The sequence below is a fragment of the Anser cygnoides genome, chromosome 4, assembly GCF_040182565.1.
Source record: "Anser cygnoides isolate HZ-2024a breed goose chromosome 4, Taihu_goose_T2T_genome, whole genome shotgun sequence".
In the NCBI taxonomy this organism is placed as follows: Eukaryota; Metazoa; Chordata; class Aves; order Anseriformes; family Anatidae; genus Anser; species Anser cygnoides.
The window spans coordinates 41209626-41230315 of record NC_089876.1 but is presented as its reverse complement, the minus strand read 5'-3'; the positions used below and the strand labels follow the sequence as shown (position 1 = coordinate 41230315).

Below are 20690 nucleotides of genomic sequence, written 5' to 3'. Positions count from 1 at the left end.
GTTTTCTTCAGAAATTAATTTGAAGGAAGGGGAGTGGGGATATGAGAGATGGGGGGAGTTTTGTAAGTTGCGAAGTTCTGACTTTTAACACTCTATCAGCCTTTACAAGCTTTTAATTGTCAGGTTTTTGGGGGAAAGGGTAAGAGGCCCCAAACCTGCAATTGCATTTCTCTTTTATGAAGGCTGGATTTAGTGATCAAATCACATTCGTTGAAATAAGATACTCGTTATTTTTCTGAAGTCTGACAACACTGTTGACAATTATTGCTAGACTGTCTGGAGAGACTTGCTGGTACATGTATAAATCTTGATAGAAATTTACCTTTTGTTCCTTTGCTATAAACGAGAAACTCCCTAGTTCGTATCACACTTAAAATAAAATAACGTTTTTCCTGCTTTTACCAAATTCTCAAAAGATAGTTTGCTGGCTGATTCATGTTCCTGAGAGGTTTGCAGCTTGACGTTAGCCGGGGTTGGACTCTCTTGCTTCACACACTAAAATAAAACAGGAGAAGGAGTTTTTGGTTGGTGTATTTGTAACTGGAAAACAACTTAGTTGCTATCAAATAATCCCAGTGATTACAGAGCAGAGGAACATACAGAATATACGAGTAAAACATAAAGAGAATCCTGGCTGAAGCAGCTATAGGATGGATTTGCAACTTTAAATGTATTGAAAGCAAAATGGAAATGGGGCATATTTTTGTGTGTGAAAAACTGAAATGGAGGCCATTTTGTGTTTCAGGCTTGTATTCATAGACCCGTTGTGGAGTTTCCATCCTTGGAGGTTTTCAAAACCCCACTGAACACAGCTCTGAGCTCGTGGCTCAGAGCAGGGGCTTGGGGTAGATAATCTCCAGAGGTTCTCCCTGACCTCAACTAGTCTGTGATTCTGTGATTTGATTGGAAAGGTACCGATGTGATACCAACAGAATGATAATTATGTGACAAGATCCTCTGAGTTTGCGCACTCAGTGCTTTATGTTGGTGATGTGAGAGTCTAGACATGATAACCTAAACATTTTTGTTTATATTTTACGGTTATTCATAGTTAAGAGCCTAGAAATTTTCCCATAGCAAATCCTATAGCCAAGGCACTGAGAGCTGCAAATTACCACAAATTAAAAGGTCAGCTGAGCCCTTTCTTGCTGAAGATAACATTCAGAATGAAAAATCAGGATTAGAATTTTATTTGAGATGTATGAGCCCAGCCTTGAAGGTGGAAAGAATGGAAATGTGGATTAATCTTACAGAACGCTAATAAGTAATTAGGTTTCATGAGGCTATCAGAAATTGAGAAGGCAGAACAAAGAAGTGGGCACTCCAGCTGCGTATGTTTATGCCTATATGGCCTCTCCTGCTGCTTCACCACTTCCCTTACTTATCATTGACACCAGGTCACAATGAGTACAAAATGCTGCCTAAGTGGCATTGTTCGTGCATGCACTTTCCCCTTACTACCCTCTGCCTTTCATAAATTACAACAGCCTTTACAGCAGTAAGAAGCAGGCTCTTGTGCAGCAGAGAGCACCTCTTCCTCCGGTTCTTTCAAGTATGCTTCCTTGTGTACACCTTTGCATACCTCAGTCCCTTGGGTTTGTATTTTATTCTTCCCCTATTGCTGTAGAATGTGTATGTGCCCTGCCTACTGTGGTGTGCATTTCTCTTTCCTCCATTCTTTTTTCCTCTCCCAGTTGCCTTTACTTAAAATGGAGCTTATGAGTCTGGACTGCAACTCTTTCAAAGCCCACTTTATTGTTTTTCATCCCTTTATCGGTGAACTGACTTTCCTACACTCCCCTTTCCAGTGTTTTAGTGCTGTTGTTTTGTACTTTGTCTTAAATGAGACCTGAGGATCTTTGACCTAACTGGTGCAGTAGCTATAGTTAAGTAATATTCTTCCTTTTCCCTCTCCCAGCCACCTGGATTTGACCTGTGTTTGTCTTGGCACGGGGCAAACAAGCATGCCAGGCATCTCCACAGCTAAATCTTATGGCCCCGGGAAGGCACATCAGTGGCCAGCTTTTAGATTTCTTAGCCAAAAAGTGAACTTAAGTTAGGCCTTAGATCAGTTCATCTCATGTAAATTTTAAAGTTTTACTTCAAATCCTGGGGTGTAGGGCATATATGGTCTCTAAATTTTCTGGTTCAACTGAATCCCTCTGAAGAAAACCATTCTTGTTTTTAGTACTGCAGAGCATATGTGGGGAATCTCATTGTGGGTTTTCTGGTAGATGAAAGACCATCTTCATTATCAGCTTGTCATCACTCCTCAGCTTCGTGGTCCTTTTGCTGCTGGTCTTTACTCTGAAGCTCAGTCACAAAGACACAAGTCTTATTTGTCCATTGCCCAGCAAGGAGGGAGAGGAAATATCAGTTAGTAGTAACAGATCTTTACCCTGATTTACTTTGCTTTTCGCATAAATGCTTTGTTTCTTTTTCTTTGGCAGGTAGGCTCATCCCACTTTCAGCCAGTAGGGTAGTATAGCTACCATATAGCCAGTACAACATTTCACCTCCAGCAGTGGGTTCGTGACTCTTTCTCCCCCAAACGTTGTACTTTGCATGTGTGATATGAGAAGAGTTTTGTCTCCCTGGCTGAAAAATGACCAGTTTCCACTGCTTAAAGGTCACAGCAGTTTCTGACCTCACACGTTTCAACAGTGTCTTGGACTACGTCACAGCATTCAGCAAAACGGCTGTCATTGCTTACAGTGGAGTTTGCGCTGTCAGAGAGTGAGCAGCAGTGTCGGGCTCCCTTCAGAGCATCTCTCCTGCTCCAGGCAGCCACCTGGAGCTCTTCTACCAAGGGTGACACCAGCGTAAAGAACTGTAGTGCATACGTTGTATTTGGTAAATGAGTCCTTCCAGTCAATGTTCTCTGCTTAAGGCTCTGACATGCAACTCCAGGGTTCTTGTTGCCACTTGGAAATCATGTGAAGTGGAATATGTATAATAGAGAGAAGCATTTGAGGGAGAGAAGTTGATTTACCGATAACTGAGCTCTCTGAGAGCGTTTTTTCCTTGTGCATTTTCCAACAGTAAAGATGGTTTCGTGTTTACCACTTTCCTCTCCTTCCATCTGCTCATTTCTGCTCATTCATTCCTCTTTTTACCACAGTTTACCACCGTTTGCTTCCCTCTTTTGCCAGTGTTATTTGGATCAGCTGGAATGGGATCAGTGAAATGAATCAGGATAAACACACTTTTTTAACCCGCAGCCGTTCAGCCCGACAAACAGAGGAGGGCGATTTCTTAAGTCCGTTTTAGTGCCAAAGCCAACATGCAAAGCTACGGTCAGAGAAGTTGGGAGGATGCACAGCTCTTGCTGCCTGCCACCCTGGTGTTGCAATAATAAGCAGAGAAAGGTCAATGTGTGTGCTGTACAGGCAACACTAGTGCTAAAGCAAAATACAGCATGAAAGCTGGAGCGTCTGAGGTGTGCTTACACCCATAGGGAAAGTGCAAACAGCGAACCTGACAGGATTCCCATACAGCTGCGTAACTTTATTGTGGCATAAAAAAACATCATGACTTTGGAATGACAATTTCATTTACTGTGCTGGCTTTGCTCCTCTACCCTGGAGGAAAATTAAAATGCTCTTATCTAATTTTTACATTTCCAGAGTGTGAAATGCATTCTGAGACTGCGCCGCGCTCCTAAATCACTTGGGCACTTGTTATATTTCCACGTGCTGCTCTCAGCCGTTGCACGTGGATGGGACTGATGCTGATGTGCTACCCAAGAGCCATGATCACATATGGCATGGGTTTATGGAGCTCCTTTTGCAGAAATTACCATCTGTGACTTTCGTGACTCCTTACCAGGAACTTTGACACTGGAGCAAGGACTCTCCTTTCCGCGGATAAAACGCTGTGCTGCTGCTGAAACGCCAGGAGCTACCAAGTGCGGCTCAGAGTCTTAATCCAGGGTTGTTGTCCCTGTGGGTTACCCACGCAGCACGGCCGTGCCTCCTGTCACTCAGGGGAAGGAGCATTGTGGCAGGCAGCCTGGTGGGTCAGACAGAGCAGCAGCAGGGGCCGGAGAGGGAGGATTTCTCCCCTTCAAGCGCAGGGACTTGGCGGAAGGAGGGAAGCAGGAGGGAGGCTGAAATAGCCTGTGCTTCCAGCATGTCCCTTGGTGCAGGAAAGGGGGGGGGGACTGCTGCTCTTTCTGAATTTTACTACGGGAGGGTGGGAGCCTCCCGGTGTCCACCCAGCAGAGCCTGGGGGCTGCCGCCTGGGTAGGAAGGTGCTGCCTGTGCTGCTGTGAGCAGCCCCAGCAGCTGGTTGCAATTATGCACTGCAGCTTCGGAGGAAGTTGCTGGCTGTGGGGAGTGTGCAGTGCTTGGCTGCAGATCCGCTGCTTTTAAGGATACAATGGAGGTGGAGAGAGTGAAAACAGTGGCACAGAGCGAAGGGGAGGGCGAAAGCCTAATTATCCCCCACTTGAACTAGCTGCCTTTTTGAATCAATACATATTTGTGGAAGTCCCTTGGTAGATGTAGACCCTAAGTGAAGTCAGATGAGGGAACGGCCACATTCGCATGCCAGGAACTCCTGTCACAAAGGACTAAAACTTTAATAACACAAAACCCTCTAAAGCTATCTGGAAAATGATTTATTATTTATTTTTACTACTCTACCGAAAAAAAAAGTTTAGACTGATTTACATCTCTTGGAAAGAAAAATTACATTGAGCTGACATATTGCAATGACTATTTTTGGTCTTACCATTTAAAATTATAGAGTTATAAATAGAGCTGTGCAAAATGCAGCTATTTTGATTCTCACTGGGGTTCACACAAACATTGTCTTTGGTTTCAATCATTGGATTCAGCCCTCCATTCAGTGCCGATTCTGCTTTGAATACAGAGGATTCCTTACTTTTAATTTTTAAACAGCCAGATAAATTTGGAGTTGAGCAGTCTTTGCAGACCCCAGACCTTAAGGTATGTACTGTTCTAACGCCACCTAGTAATTGTCTCAAGCTCGCCAGAAGAACTGCAAAAATTTGTGTGAGGCTGGCTATAGTCCTGGTTTTGCAATGAAACCCACAATGAGGCAAGTTTTGTCTGGCGTTGGGCTTTGTAACAAAAGCTGTGGTTATAAATCTCAGGAAAAGAACATTTGTAATGGAAGTGGCCAGTGAATCCTAAATAGCAACAGAACGTGTTGCTATGAAAAGTGTATACCTAGAGGGGGGAAAAACTGATCCCGCTCTTGATAGAAAAGCAGCAGCTTACTCGGAGCTATTCTCAGATGTCAGAGTCAGTCATCAACTCCCCGGCCTGTGGCTGCATCCTTCTAAATGTTGGCCCCTCCAGGCAGCCGTGATTTATGTCGTTAGCAGATGAAGCAGCCAAGGTGCAGAGTAGAGAAAAGATGTAAAGGTGGGCAAGGTTTTCTGCTGTGCCAGATTATATTTGGGGCTATGTCTGAGCTCGGACCAGTAATTTTCTCTTCTGTTTCCCAGATGTAGATGCTTCCTGGGGCCACCCAGCTGAATGATCTTACCTCTTGAAGTGTCTGACTGTTTCAGGTACTGCATAATTGCATCAGCAGTTCTTAATTTCTGTGATGAGCTTGGGCTGTTCTTCATACCTCATTCTTCAGAGTGCTACGTGTGGCTGGGCAGCTGCATGGAGGCAGCAAGGCAGGGCTGTAGTGATCAGCTAACGTGTTGGTTGCAGGTGCTTTGTGTCCATTGTTGCTGTTCTGTACAGTAAGTGGAATGGATTTTCCTGTACCATTTTTCTGTGTTTGTGTTGTCCAGGTGTTGCAGAAAGACCACATAATCAAAAAAGCCAGTAGAAAACACCAACAGAAAAGAATCTGCAAAGATTAGCTCCTATGAATTCTTCCCCACATGTAGCAGTGTAGGAGGCCTGTTAGTAACAATTTGGGGTGCTCTGATGGTCCCAAAACTTCCTAGAGGACCACCTGTAACAGGTGAAGGTAAGAGCAGCTACATCTTGCTGCGGAGACGTTTTCATACAGCTGCCTTATACAGAGGTATTGGGTAACTTTATTGTTTTATTCCATAATTTATTGTAAGTTCTCACTGATATTTTCCCCAAACAGAATTATGAGGTTAAAGAAAATAGCTTTTGGATTCTTTAAAATTTCTTGCCAGTTTTTAAAGAGCTTGACATTTTAAACGTAAGTAACGATTACCATAAAAAGGCTGTTTTTCTGAAGCATGTAACTCTAGTAGCTTGACTAAAAACAATGACTGCTGTGCAGTTTTGACTTTGAGTTGGTGACCCATCACACACAGAGCTAAGGTGCTGCTTGTGAGGAAGTACCTGTTTCTATGAAACAAGTTCAACTGCTACAGTTTCATCCTACAACCCTTAGTGATTGCCTTAAACTACTCTTTTCAGTAGCTGTAAAAGAGTCCTCTGCTGGAAAGAAGTTGTGATACTAAAGGTATTGTGAACATCTCTGTAAAGATCTGCGCAACAGACAGACAGCGACCAACCTTCTAAAAGGTCCTGTATTGCACGAGCAATTCACACGACACCTGAGATCAGATTCATAGAGCCATGATGCTCTTCAAAGCTATTTAAGGTGTCCTCAGGCCTTTAAGGCAAAGCTCTAAGTATTTGTGGATGTGCTTTCAGGCATCTCTCTGTATTCCGCCATCGAGCAAATACACAAAAGTGTGTGTTGTGGTATTTCTAGTTCATAGTTGTTGCATGCCTCGGTTTTTAATGCACTGAGCCTTGCTGGACACTTTGCTGAGGCAAGTGGGGAGTTACAACTTGAGCTGAGTTCAGAGGTTTGTGGTGAGTGCAGGGGTCCGTGGTGAGGAGGTGGACTGAGCCATCGTAGCGTCTAACTATTGTGACATTGTTTTGCACTTTCGCTCATAGAATATGTAAGAATGAGTGTTATGTACTGCTGAGGGGCCAAAGTCCACTTTAATTTACTTAGTTTATATATGTATTTATATTTTATACATAAGAGTAACTTCATAGCTTTCAGTAGAATTGCTCCAGAGAAGTAGGCTTCCAGAAGAAGCCTAAATCCAAAGCCCATCGCGTCCCTAGATGTTTCTTAAGGTTGTGCTACATCCTGTCTCCTAAATAGCCAGACCAAGAGCTTGCTGCTATTCCCTTCTGACCATGCGTTAGGTTTCTGTGGAAACCAGCCTGTAGAGGGAGCAGGCTGACATCAGTGTGGAATCCAGATTTGGTCAAGACCTGGGAACTCAGAAATACTCAAACATCTCCCAGTTTACGTGTAGTCAAGGTTACCTGTGCAGATGAGAGGTAAAGAGAGAAAATCTGTAGCTCATAAATGTGTATTTACTTAGCTGAATAAGTTTTCTAATTGTTGGAGGTAACTGTATCTGCATATCAGAGCAACAAGCATTATTTTACGGGAGAACCATACGTGTGCCTTCTTGGTACTTAGCTCAGGCGTATAGTGTTACTGACAGTTTGACCCAGAGGCATCACCTGTTTGGTGGTGGACTTTGTTTGTTTGTTTTTGGTTTTGCCATGGAAAAATTACTTTTGATAACATTTCCCAGGCAGTAAATATGCAAAGGTGTGTATTTATTAGCTGATACGTTGAAAGGAATTAACAAACAACTTACATTCTTTTTGAGTTAGTAAAGTGCAGAAAAAATACCTGAAACTACAAAACCTCTTTGGCACCCAAGAGCTTAAAAAGAAGTGGGATTTTTTGCCACTTAAAAAAAAAAAAATGCTTCTGGGCTGAAACTTTTCTACTAGAACACATTCTTAGAGCTTTTAAAACTGTAAAAAAAAAAAAAAAAGTTACTCTAAATGGAAGCAGTGACAGATTTTTAAGTATAAGGAGTAGTATGAATGCTGACAGAGGTTTATAATGTCTGGGGAGGGGCAAATGTAATAACTGAAGATACAGGAGAGATTCTCTTAATGGCAGGAGAAGTAATACTGGAGAAATGGTCTGAATTTATTTTATGTAATACTTTTTTTAATAACAATGTCTATTAAAGACATCTGTTGAAAGTCTGTAATGCTGATTTAATAGGGAGAAAAAATAACGAAGTTCTTTAGCAATCCTGTCTTCAGTTTAATATTATGGACTGTTAAAAGAGGGTTTATGTGTGCAACATTATTAACTGAAATTCTGCTCAAATTGAAATCAGGCCCACAAACCTTGCTTTCTTTCAGTACTTGCTTGGGTTTTAAAACAAGTATTTAAAACTATACAAGAGAATTAGTGTGTTCTTACTTCATTTAGGATTTGTAAAGGCAATCAGGGTAGGTGGAGATATATTTCTAAACACCTGTACTCTCGCTTCTGCTTTGTCACTTCTTTCCAGCAATGTCAAAGTGCAACAAAAATTTATTGATTGCCTGTACTAAGTCATTACTGTAACTAGAGAGAGAAAATCCACCTCCAAAGTGACCGAATTATAATTAATAATAAAACACTCAGTATTTTATACTGGCTTTGTCAGGGCTAAAAGATACGTGCTTAGTTATGAGAGAGATTGGGGCAGGCAGCAGCGGGGACGGGGTCCCAAAGGCCATGGTCTGGAAGAGACCTACTTAGGGAAATTAAATACTGAGTTTAAAGTAATCATGTCATTGCCTAACTATGTTTACCACTGTTATAATTTCTTTAAAACTGAAATGATAAAGATTAAAATAAAGTAATAAAGCACACTGTGTTTTTATCACTTGAATTTGGAGAGGCCTCATGTTTTCCATGCCTGTAGCCTTGATGATTCTTTTGGCAGCTCTGCCAGCGATAAAAGGAATAACTCACCACTGTCAGGGAATTTGGCTGTTTCATCACTGACATGAGAGGCCAGCATAACTCCATGGTGATTGCTGTCTAAATGACTTATGTAGTTTCTTCATATACTTTTTGATTGAAGAGTGATAACTCAGGCAATGAGTTATTTGGCATCAGCCTCAGAGACAATCTGTTTTCTTTTTATAAATCCTGAGGCACCTTCCAGCCACCCATTTTTAAATAAGACTGTGGTGGATCAAGTTCTAATGTGCCTGGCAGACTTAGCCAGAGGATGGTTAACTTAGGTTTTGCTGCCATTATTTTTGTTTTGTTTATTTCCTTTTTTGTTAAATGAGTGTTTGAGAAGTAGTGTTGAGAAAAATGAAAAGTGGGCTAAGAGATTGTATTTATGTTACAACGTAGGGGTATGGCCAGGCATTTCATTCGTGGTGGCAGTGGCACCGTCTTTTCCCAAAAGCAGACCGCATTATCCAAGAGCCCAGCGAGGGAAACATACACCAACACCAGCCTAGCTCCATAGCCTGGGATGTGGAAAGCACGTCCAAGAGGAGGGAAAAGTGTAATTAACATCTTCTTAAAATACAGCTGAATACAAATCACAGCTCAGAGTGCCCTTTCTAGAGATCTAAATGTAGAGTACCATTATGCAAGTTGCTGTGCATTAGATTTGGTATACAACAGGTTGATTTATACTGTGAATCTGACAGGATTTCATGCAAGGTTTTGCCACTCATTTGTTGGAAACAGAAACAGTTTCCTTGCTGAGTAACAAGGATGGTTAGCTTTGATGGAGTTTTGTTTGCAGGGTTCTTAACGTGACCATGGAGGGCTAAATATAATCTGAAGAGCTGCAGAGGTGATGGCTGTTTAGACTTCACCTTTGTTAATGTCTGCTGCATGTGTGCTGTTACTGCTTTCATTAAAGTAAGCCAGTTAAATCTTACAGAAAGGGTTGTGGTTAATATTTATGTGAAACCAGTCAACCTCTTGTGTTTCCCCCTCTTCTTCTTCACTTCGGCTCTTTAGTTTAGACAGCAGTAGGTGATAGGTATAAGTGAGTTTTACAGTATTTATATTACAGTAATGCACAGGGCTCCAGCCAGGATTGGTATCCCTTTGTAGTAGATGTTATGCACAGATACATGGACGTGATTTCTTCTTGAAAGTGTGTACAATACAAGAAACATCTTCATCAGGCATGTGTCATTATTTGGGTAATGAGAGAACAGATACCATCTTTTTTCAGATTTGTTTATACTTTGAAGTGACAGTGCATCATTGTATAGTTACTTTCAAAGACTTCTAACTATGCAAAGGTCAGTATTTGTCAAAGGAAAGAAAAGAAATTGAATGATGCATAAGGTGAAAAAGTTAATGACAGAGCAGTTATATGTACAAACGGAGTCCTATCCATTTTCCTTAATGAGGAAGTCCTTTGAATTTCACCTTGGTTCATTTCATATGGGAGGCTCAATTTTGGGTCTAAGAGTAGCCACCCAAAGCAAGTGAGGAGAGAATTGACAGACAAGGGGTTGCCATTCTTACCTTTCTCTCACTCTTGTTTTTATCCTTTTCTATTTTTTTCCCTTTCATGTTTATTTATAGGTTTTTATTTGTATTCCCTATTGTTTGGGAAGTGTTCCTTCATGGCAAAGGGACTCAGGGTCTTCCTCACTGTCCAGAAACAGACTGTTAGCTTTTTGATTCTGAGCAGCACTCCAGAATTCATAGCAATGAATAACAATTCCCAAAACGTAGGGCATGTTTTGAGACACAAAGCAGTCCACCAGGTAGTATTACCTATACTGTGTGGACAGTAATGAATGAGAGCACCTCCTGTGGATAAGAAGACATCATTAAGTCTGAGAAGCAGAGGTCAGGAGCAGTCAGTCCATTGGTATGCAACCATCCTACTTCACAGGACTGTTTAAGTGAGTGCTCGCTCCACTGATGCCATGCTTACCTACCCTGTGCTTACAGTAGATCCTACATTCTGTTCCTGTTTGGTTCTGTCTATGTGCGGGTTGCACAAAGGTCCAGACTTTCAAATCTGAATTTGCTTTCCATGATTCTAACATTCAGATTTATTGACATTTGATTTTTCAACCTGACAAAAACTCACTTTTATTTTTTAATTCACGTCCATTCTTTCTTCACAGCAAAATCTGCCAATCATGGCAAATTACATGAATGATTCTGCGGAGGCTGACACAAGATTGCTGAACTCATTTTCATGCATGGCTAAACAGAGAATTGAACCTTGTGCTCCAGAAGTGAAAGGTTAGTGATTTTAGATAATTTTAAAACGATTGTATAGGAGTTGATACAGCTACTGTCAGTCTACCATAATCCTGTTCTTTGTTGAATTTGCCCTTGCAGAGGCACTGCTTTCTGGCAGTAATTAAGGGGAGACGTTGCTTTCAGAGATGCTGATTCAGCAGAGCTAAGAATCAGTAAATTAGCAATGTCTGTAAGGGAATTTTAAATATTGGTAGAGTACCAAACTTCTATTGTTACAGTGTCTTGGACATCTAACTTCAATTAAGTTACTGTAACAGGCAATGTGGGAGAGATGACAGTTCTCTTTTTGAGTCAGGATGCAGAAAAGTGGGGAAACTGTATCCAGTTTTTGGCTTCTCAGTGTCACTACTATAAAACTATGTTGAAGGACCATGAAAGAATAACTAAGTCTATATAGCTAGTATACATTATAGTGGGCTGTTCAGTTAGTAACACAACAAAGTAGACTCCCAAAGACTAATCCACTCTGCTGATTCAGTATCTTTGCTGTTTATGGAATGAGAGTCTTCTTCAGGTGGCTTCCTGGCTTTTTCCTGTCTGCATAGTTAGATGCTTTCCTAATTACAGTATTCAATTTCATTAATCTTCACGGGTCATGAGATGTCTTTATGCACATAAAGGTACCTAATCCATACAGTAACTGAATGCTGTGAAACTAACATAGCAATCAAAGAGGAATCACACTATTAAACACCAAAGAAACCCCCATTTTGGGACAAAACAGGTAAGATGGAATTAAATGGAGTAACTTTGGGGTATACCAGCTTGAGATGATATGCATTGTGAAGCTTGACTTAGTATCAAAGCATTGCTAAATAAAGCTCCATTTAGTGTGTGCGAGTGCTGGAAAAGCTGACAGAATATGATCCACTGGGTAGTCTGTAGTACAACTCTTTCTTCTGTATGGAGGTAAAGTCTGTGACCCTGCCTTAACTGACAATTAGCAATGTCTGATATTGGTCAATTTAGAGAAAAAAGCATCAAGCTTCTGGTGCCATACTAGCTGAGGTAGTACGTGTTCCATTCTCCAGAAAGATATGTAAATTAAAAAAAAAAAAGAAAAGAAAAAAAAAAAGTAATGAAAGGAACTACTTTCCTATATACTGTCATTTGCAGGTCTTGATAAGAAAATTACTTGGCTAGTGAAGCAAGTAACTCTACCCCTTAAATTAAACAGCTATCAGTGAACTGACCTAGAACTTAAACTCCCCTAGAACTAATATGCAAGTTACTGTGAAAAAATCACAGAGAACCTAGGTCAGCATAGATCAATACACAAAATGACTATGCTAACAGGTTATCTCCTTGTCAATGGGACATGCAAAACTAAGACACTTTTGTACTAAGTTCTGGATGGGTAACAGATTAACAGAAGAAATGGGAGTCAGGAAGCGCAGGTGAAGTGGGAAAGGAATGACTGCACGTCTCATAGGATAAAGAATAGGCCAAAAAAAAAAAATATGTGTAATAGGTTTCCATGTTACACCATGGAAAGGTTAAAAGTTAAAAATTTGCTTCTTCTTTTAAGGGCTGTTGTTTATAGACTGTGTTGTTTATAGACTGTGTATTTATGTAAAGATGGTGCTTTGGTATTCTTTGTGGTGCTAGATTTCTCCAGGGTATTTACCACATACATCATCGGCGCATCGGGCTTTGTGTCTGCATTACCTTATTTGATCAGAGTGCTGTGTTGAGCTAAGAAATGTAAACCAAGCTGAAGCAACTTGAAAGTGAGTTTAAATTATCTATTGCGTGAAAATCATGCTTGTTATATTGCTACAACACAAATACTGGTTATATGTAGACAAAAAAGGCTGAAAACAAACATGTAAACACCTCATCTGGGCATGCTTACTATTGTAAAATTAACTATAATTATGATAGCATGATTTGAAAGCAATACCTCCAGTAGTTTGCAAAATTAGTAGTTCCTGTTAAATAAAGGAGATGCTAATATAGGTAGCAGATTGAAATGAAGAATCATAGGTACTGTCTTGTCTTTGTCAGTTCTTTGTTCTGTGGCTCATAATTGCTCTGCAAAGAAGGATAATAATGCTTAGAAGGATTTGAGAGCTGCATGCAATAAATGCTAATTATTATTAGCGTTCATTTTAGGCAAAATCTGAAATGAGATCAAATCCAAATGAACCCTCACTCATGTCTGGTTATATCCATGAAGAACCAGAAGTCCTTTCACAGTCGCTTCCCCGTTTAACAGCCACATCTGCCCTATATTGCAATTTGCGTGATTATATATAATGAACACATACATATATATACATGCATGTACGTACGTATGTGCATATATATCCATATATGTGTCTTGCTAAGCATTAAGACCACTCTTTAAGAATACCTGTAACACTCTTGGATTTAGTATCTTTCGGGAGCTACAGAGGCCAAAATATCTACTGCTGTTGTGTTCATTTCAATATGAGGAGACTTACCAAGAATAAACAAAGAGTGGTGCCCAAGACAATTAAATCTGTAAAGGGATCACGAAGACTACGAACAGGACACCGAACAGGAAGCACAGTGCTAGTGCACATGATTTACTGGACATCCATGAGAGAGTAAAAAGAAGCCATCATGGCCAAACAGCAAAGAGAGGCTATTAGAAAGAAGGTGAAAAGCTGAAGACACAACTAAATGAAGAAGACTGAAAGGATCATAAACAATGACAGATACAGTATTAACAATACTATTAGGCAGCCCACAGATGAGGCCAAGACCTAACTTGCTTAAAGAATCCAAAGTAGTACAATGTCATTCTTCCAGTGCATCAGGAGGGGAAAACATCGTCAGTGAGTCTGGATATGATAGTGGTATAAAGTGAACTCTTAGGGAGGACAAAGTCGCTGGAGACAAGATAAACTCTCTGCATCCTTGTTCACTGTAAAAGATATGGGGGAAATTCTCCAACTAGAATTCTGCAGCCCTTTCAGGGCATTCAGGGAACTCAGCAGAGAGTTCCTCTAAAAAGAGGTAATGATACCAAAGACAGAGGAGTCTTCAGGATCAGAAGAATTCACCCAAGAATTCTTAAAGAACTCAGGTGTGAAATACCTAACAGCAGCATGTAACCTGTCACATCAATATTCCTTTGTACATGAAAATCAGGTGTCGAATGTGGTGTCAGTCATAAAGAAAGGTTCCACGGGTGTCCAGCAAACCTACATTTGACATCTGTTTCAGGTGAATGAGTAGATATTGTAATAAGAGTTTGAATTAGTATCTAATTGAATAAATACGATCAAATTAGTGAGAGCTAACAAAACTCTCAAATTTCTTTGAAGGGGTCGCTGACATGAGTGTAGAGTCAACTTGAATTTACAAAAGACTTTTGACAGAACTTCTTATCAAAGTGTTTCAGGAAAACCAGGCAACATAAGGCTGTTGCTTGCATAAGAAGGAAGGCCCTGGAATGGATGACAATGTAATTAAAAAGACTTGAACACTGGGTAGACCATCACTGGATGGAAGTAAATGGTCACTTTTTGCACAGGAAGGAGATCACGTATGAAGTTCCATATGGTGTATGTGTTGGGACCTGTATTGCTCAGTATAGTCTTAAACTGTAGAATCACAGAATGGCTTGGATTGGAAGGGACCTAAAAGATCACCCAGATCCAACTGCCCTGCAGTCGGCAGGGACAACTCCTACCCGATGAGGTTGCTCAAAGCGCCATTCAGCCTGGCATTGAACGCTTCCAGGGACGGGGCATCCACAGCCTCTCTGTGTAACCTGTTCCAGTGTCTCACCACCCTCATTGTGAAGAATTTCTTCCTTATATCTAAGCCTACTCTTTTTTAGTTTAAAACAGTTACCCCTTGTGCTATTAATGACCAGGAGAAAGGAAGTGATCAGTGAGGTGGCAAAACTTTGCTGATGATAGGAGGCTATGCAAGGTGTAAGGACAAGGACGGATTACGTGGAAAGTAGAAAGATCTTGTAAGACTGTACAATAAAACGATGGGTGCACCTCAGCATAGATGAATATAGTGATACACTTGGGGAATAATAATCCTATCTTCAGATTTTGTGTCATTTCTAAGATGGACCAAATTTCTTAAGGAACCAGACCTTTGGCTTACTATAGACAGTTCCATGAAAATATTGACTTAGTAGAAAAAGGAAAAAGAAGAAAAAAAGTTATAGGTAAGGAATTATTAGGAAGCAAATAGAGAACAAACCAGAAAGGATCATTATGCTGCTGTTGAAGTCATTGTGCTACTATAAAAATCCAGGATTTGTACCCTTGAATACTGCATGAAGTTTTATCTTGGAAAGAACATACTAGAACCGAAAAATATTCAGAGATGGGAAGGATGATCAGACATATACTGTGATGTCCGTGCAACTCTTAAGGAACTCTATACATGGAATGGCCAAGAATCTTCGTTCTGAAGAGATGTGACTGGGGGGATGTAAGAAGACATACAGAACTGAGAGGTCTGGAGAGCAGCGGAAGGGGCTTGGCTTTTCACCCTCTCTTATAATACGAGAATGAGGGATATCAAAAGAAGCTTGTGGGAGTTTTATTCAGAACAAAACAAAGGAACTGGTTCTTCAGACAACCTGTGTGGGTCAGTGGTGGTACTCTTCAAAGAACCTTCTGGATCGAGGAGTTTATGGGAATACAAGGAGACTGGGTAGAACCTTGGAAGAGATGCTGAAGAGGCTACTAACTAGATAATCACATAACATAACCTGAAAATGTTTGAAGGCTGGGAGGCAGCATGTGCTTACCCTGTGCTTATTTTCCCCGAGCGTTCATTCAGAGTTCTGTGATAGATGCACCTGTGGGATGAACCCACACAGAAGTTCATACGTAACCTCCTTACACCGAAGCCAGGATTCAGTAAATAAAGTTATTAACAGCTTAAATACATGCATAACTTTCAAGCTCCCTAAGTAATCAAAATGTTTCAAAAAGTTAGGGCTGGAGGAGACCTAAGGAGTCACCTAATCCCTTCCCCTGTTCCATGGATGGCAAAATGGATTACATCTGTGTCCTTCCTGACAAATTTGTCAACCCTGCTCCTACAGTTTTCAATGATGGAGACTCAACAGCCTCCATAAGCCATCTATTTAAAGTCTCACTATTCATACTATGAGAGGGATTTTTCTCCTGTCTAACTGGAATCTAATCAGCTGTTGTTTGCTGTAAACCATTAGTTAACTGCAAGCCTGAGCTAAGATGGGAGGCGTCCTAGACTTCTGATGAATGTTGTCTAGTGACTTTAGTGGCTCTGGAAATAGCCTGGACGTAGGCTTGGTTTTCAGTGTAGCTAGTAGTTACTGGTTTATTGTGCTTTGGTTAATATGACCAAGCGTGAAAGGGAATCCCTTCCGTATGCTTTTAGGGACTTTCAGGTTATTTTAATGTCTTACCTCTTTAGCATTTTTCTGGCTTCAGGGAAACTTTCTCTGAGCAGTGCTTTCTAAACACAGCATGTTTTGACTTAACTTCAGAAAAGGCTGTTTTGAAAGGTGTGTCTGCAGAAAGAGTGGGACAAAAAGACTTCTTTTAAAAGATTACTGAAAAACAGCATGTATTATTTTATTTTTTTCCCTGTAAGGCCTTGATTTCTGGTTTTGCCAATAAATTTACTGAACTTGTGTGTTTGAGATGGAATGTTTGAACTGTCTTATGCGATGCTGCTCAGTTCACTTAAACTCTCCTTCTTGCAGGCAATCACTTACTCTGTTCCTCATCTTCTAGGTACCTGACTTGAGAAGGGGGTTTTGACTAACAGAAGTGCTAGGCATCTACAAATCTAACTGAAGCTGATGTGGGCTGCTCTTACAATCCAGAGTACTTTAAGTTGTTTAAGTATTTTAAAAAATCAGCTCAAATTAGGCATTTTAGTAAACGATTTAAGCTTGATTTCTTTGTTTCAGTTTCCAGTGTCGAATATGAGTAAGAGCACTGTCCTCTCACTTGCACTAAATTGTGAAAATCAGTTTATCGATATGTGAAGCACTCAGGAGCAATAGTGGTGGTGGAGCAATAGTGGTGGTCATTCTGAGGAAATGAATGTCTGCGAACAGGGGTTTGAATTAGTAAATAGACATGAGGTCATATGCAGAACAAAAAGGGAAAAAAATGTACTAAATAGCTGTTCACTGGTTAGCGCTGACAATTCTGTGTACAGAATGAAGCAAACATCCTGTGGAAAAATAGTTTGCAAGGGTGTATTTGAAAACTTCATCATATTGTGGATTACGCAAGGAAGCCAAATAAAGATTTCACAAGCACTTTGATTTTGGTGGTTTTAAGCTCATTGACTGCAAAACTGCAACCTCAGTGATGTACTTTTAATACAGTATTTTATGTACGCCATGTATATTTGTAGATTGTAAACTATAGTTGTTGCACTGGCTGGGGAGCCATCTAAAGTGGTCCAAAACATTACGTAGCACCCTGTGGCCACATCTCTTGTATCAGAGACATTTAAAAATATTAAAAATCATGTATATTTGTAGATTGTAAACTCTAGCAGTTGCAGTGAAACAATGGCAATACCAGCCAGCGCATTGGCATGGGGAGGAATGTAAAGCATTTCTGTTTCTTGAAAATAACTTTAACAATAGTTGCAAATTTCTGCATGGATTGTATGTAGGGTAGTTGCCAAAAGGCTGGGTGAGAAATAGGTGCAAAAGGGATGGAGTGTCCCTCAAGATTTTGTATATACCTATTTAGCTCTGCTGTTAATGACAAATGAAAACCTATGGGCTGCTCTCTGTGCACGAATAATGGACAGAACACAACCCTTGATGTTTCTGTTCATGTGCCTTAAGCGCAGACCCATAGTTTATATTCTTTGTAGGACTATTACCATCGATATAAAGTCAAAAGTAGTTTTTGAACTTGGGCTAGAAGGTTGAGAGGAAAATTCTCTTTTATTTTGTGTGAGGCTGTCTGCTGAGACTATTGCTACCAAATCAGAGAGATTTATCAAAGAGAAAAATTTACAGTTAAGCTCTGCCTTCTCAAAGCTTCGGGAAGGTCTGTTAGCACTGGTTAACTTTCTGGACTTAGAGGCATTTACAGTCTGGAACCTCATTCAGAGTTCTCTCTTCTTAAAGCACATGCGAAAGCCTTGCCATGACGGGTCGTTTCTCCCCTGGCTGGAGGAGACATCTTGTTTATGTCTTGGCTTTTTCTTACTGCTGTCCTGGAAACTTGCTTGAGTATGTAAATTTGTTTATATAGCTAGTGATAACATACGTGGAATGAATCACAATGCAAGTTGTTTTGCTGAATTTTGCATGCATATTTATAATCACGTAATCATGTGTTACATTATAATTGGATAATCTAATACTAGGTTCCCCAAAAGCTGGGGCAGCATTATGCAGGCGTAGCCCCCGCTGTAAAGGGTTAGATACTGAGGTACTTGGGGAACAAATGATCTTGCCAAGTGCCAACTTCTAGAATTTTTCTTGCACTTCCCTTGCCAGAGTTGCACATGATGCAAAACCAAAGAGAATTGAGGTAAGAAGCTTCCTTTAAGCAAAACATAGGTGTTTAATCTTAAACTTACTGTTTTTACATTCTTGTGATCTATCTGTAATCATAACGGGAGAGAAGGAGCGCACAGGTGGTTTCCTTTCCCCATGTTTCAGCCCAGATTCAGCATGTGTGTGTCTCAATCCATGTGACTGTCTTGCTGTAATACCTTGCTGAGTCGGAGCTTTCACTTATGTTTACAGCTTGAAAGATTTTGTAAAAATTCTGACTTGGATTCCCCCTGTTCTACAACTTGAAATGTATAGGCTGGCAGGCACATAGTTTTGAGGGTGTTTTCTTTTTTTTTTTTTTTTTGTATTTACACATAGTGATCATTCCACTTCCTGCAGTCTATCTTAGAGTTCTGACTTCTGCAATTTTAACTGGCTTTCTGATTTTCTTTGTTGCTTCCCCTTCCTCCCTTCATTGTTTTGCTCTTCTGTTCCTTTTCAACCTTGATGACTTTTTCCTTAACTATTTAGAGCGACTTCTTTTGCTCCAGATGTGGTTCATCACCTGGAGAATTCCTGCAGCTGTGGATCTTCTGACAACCGTAGCTCGTGGCCACCCCTTCTGTCAAGAGAATTTTAGCCATGCTGCTATGCTGTAGCTGGATTTCACATACGCATTTGTGGAGGTTGTGTTGTGTTTGGTTTTGTTGTGTTTTGAATCAGCCTGCTACTATGTGGCTTTGCTTTTAACTACTCTGGAGACAATGGTGTTACTCTCTTTTGACTACAGGTGTATTAGGCAACATGCACATAAGTAGCTTATAGGAGTAACTGAAGTACACCTGATTTGCTCGCTTACATATCTGTACCCAAGAGAACCTTCAGCAGAAATCTTTTGAAACCCTTTTTATTGTGTAAGGATGCGTCGTCCAGACCCAAGAGGGTGTCTGTCAGGTGGCTTTCAAAGTTACATTCAGTGAACACGCTGAGCTGTGGACGCCAGGTTAGGCTTCCAGCAGATACCCGTGTCACCGTGCCGTGCATCGATTTAGACATAAACCGTTTAATTATAGTTGGAGCTTTCGGAAAGGTTTCTACCCAGGTGGCCACTCAGAAGGTTAATCTGCTGCCCGAGATGGTTCGAAACTTGCTGCCACAAAACCTACAGCTTCCAACCTGAGTGGCAGCACCAGGAATTAAATCTCTGGTTCCTGATACAGTGTGATCCGTGTTTATCCTCCTGGTATTTTTAATGTTTGCCCATCTAGTGGATAACCCCTAGCTCAGCTGACAAAGGGGAAGTGGTTTCAGTGTGTTGCTCTGCAAAGACTTATTTTCTATATTACTTCTGGAGCTCCTCCCACTAATACGACTAGCTAGATTATCTGTAAGGCTGTACTTGTTCTGAAGCCACTATTGATTAAATGCTGAGATGAATTTTTTTTAGAAGCTGTCATTGGAACATGCTTAGGCTGCATTTGCTGTCAGCTTAACAGTCATGTTTCTGTGTCTTCCTCTAAATTCCTCTCCCAGCTGGGCTCTTTCATATCTTAGCATTAAAATAGATTCTTCCTAATTAGACAGATCTCTGTCATGATAATCATCTTGAGAACGTATGCTGTATTTTCATACTGCGTATCTTTTCACAGATCGGGCCTGCACTTTATAATTTTTCAAAATCGTAACTCACTGAATAGATCCTTTACCAAGCAATCATCTCCTGTAACCAGCAATTAGCGTCCTGTCAGCTGATACTGGTAGGCATTAGTGTTCAACTGCTGGCATCAGCAAGTTCATCTTATATCACTTGGACCTCCGATGTATTTGATTCCTTTAAAATTCCAGTCGTGACGGTAGTTTTCTGAAGCTGATGCTCGGGAAGAAAAGAGCGTAGAGCAAATGCAAATATTTCCACGTGCAAGGTGAACTACTGCATAAAAAGGTGAGTGCTCACAAGACCATGGTCACGGATATAAGTGCACACATCTATCACGAGTGAGTCTGTGCTTGTGTCTGATTACAGAGTTGTTTGGTCAAGGCTGCGAGGAACATCTGTTTGGATGACGACAGGCGGTAGCAGAACAGCACTGAAGTCTCTCTCCTCCTTGCCTTGTCCAAGCTCCAACCTGACGTTTTCTTTTCAGCTTGTATTTATTCA

General features: G+C 40.7%; 1 long non-coding RNA gene across 6 annotated transcripts in view; it reads left to right on the top strand.

Annotated features, from left to right (window-relative positions):
- The window catches only part of LOC106046692 (uncharacterized), a 61797-nt gene extending 41107 nt beyond the window's left edge, over window positions 1–20690 (top strand). For 4 of the 6 annotated variants that reach the window (XR_010831471.1, XR_007167498.2, XR_007167499.2 and 1 more), the window contains 2 exons: window positions 10923–11043; window positions 20182–20657. This is a non-coding gene — a long non-coding RNA (uncharacterized lncRNA). Of the gene's footprint in view, window positions 1–10922; window positions 11044–19063; window positions 19219–20181 lie in introns of all 6 variants that reach the window. The other 2 variants (XR_010831468.1, XR_010831469.1) reach the window with 2 other exon arrangements.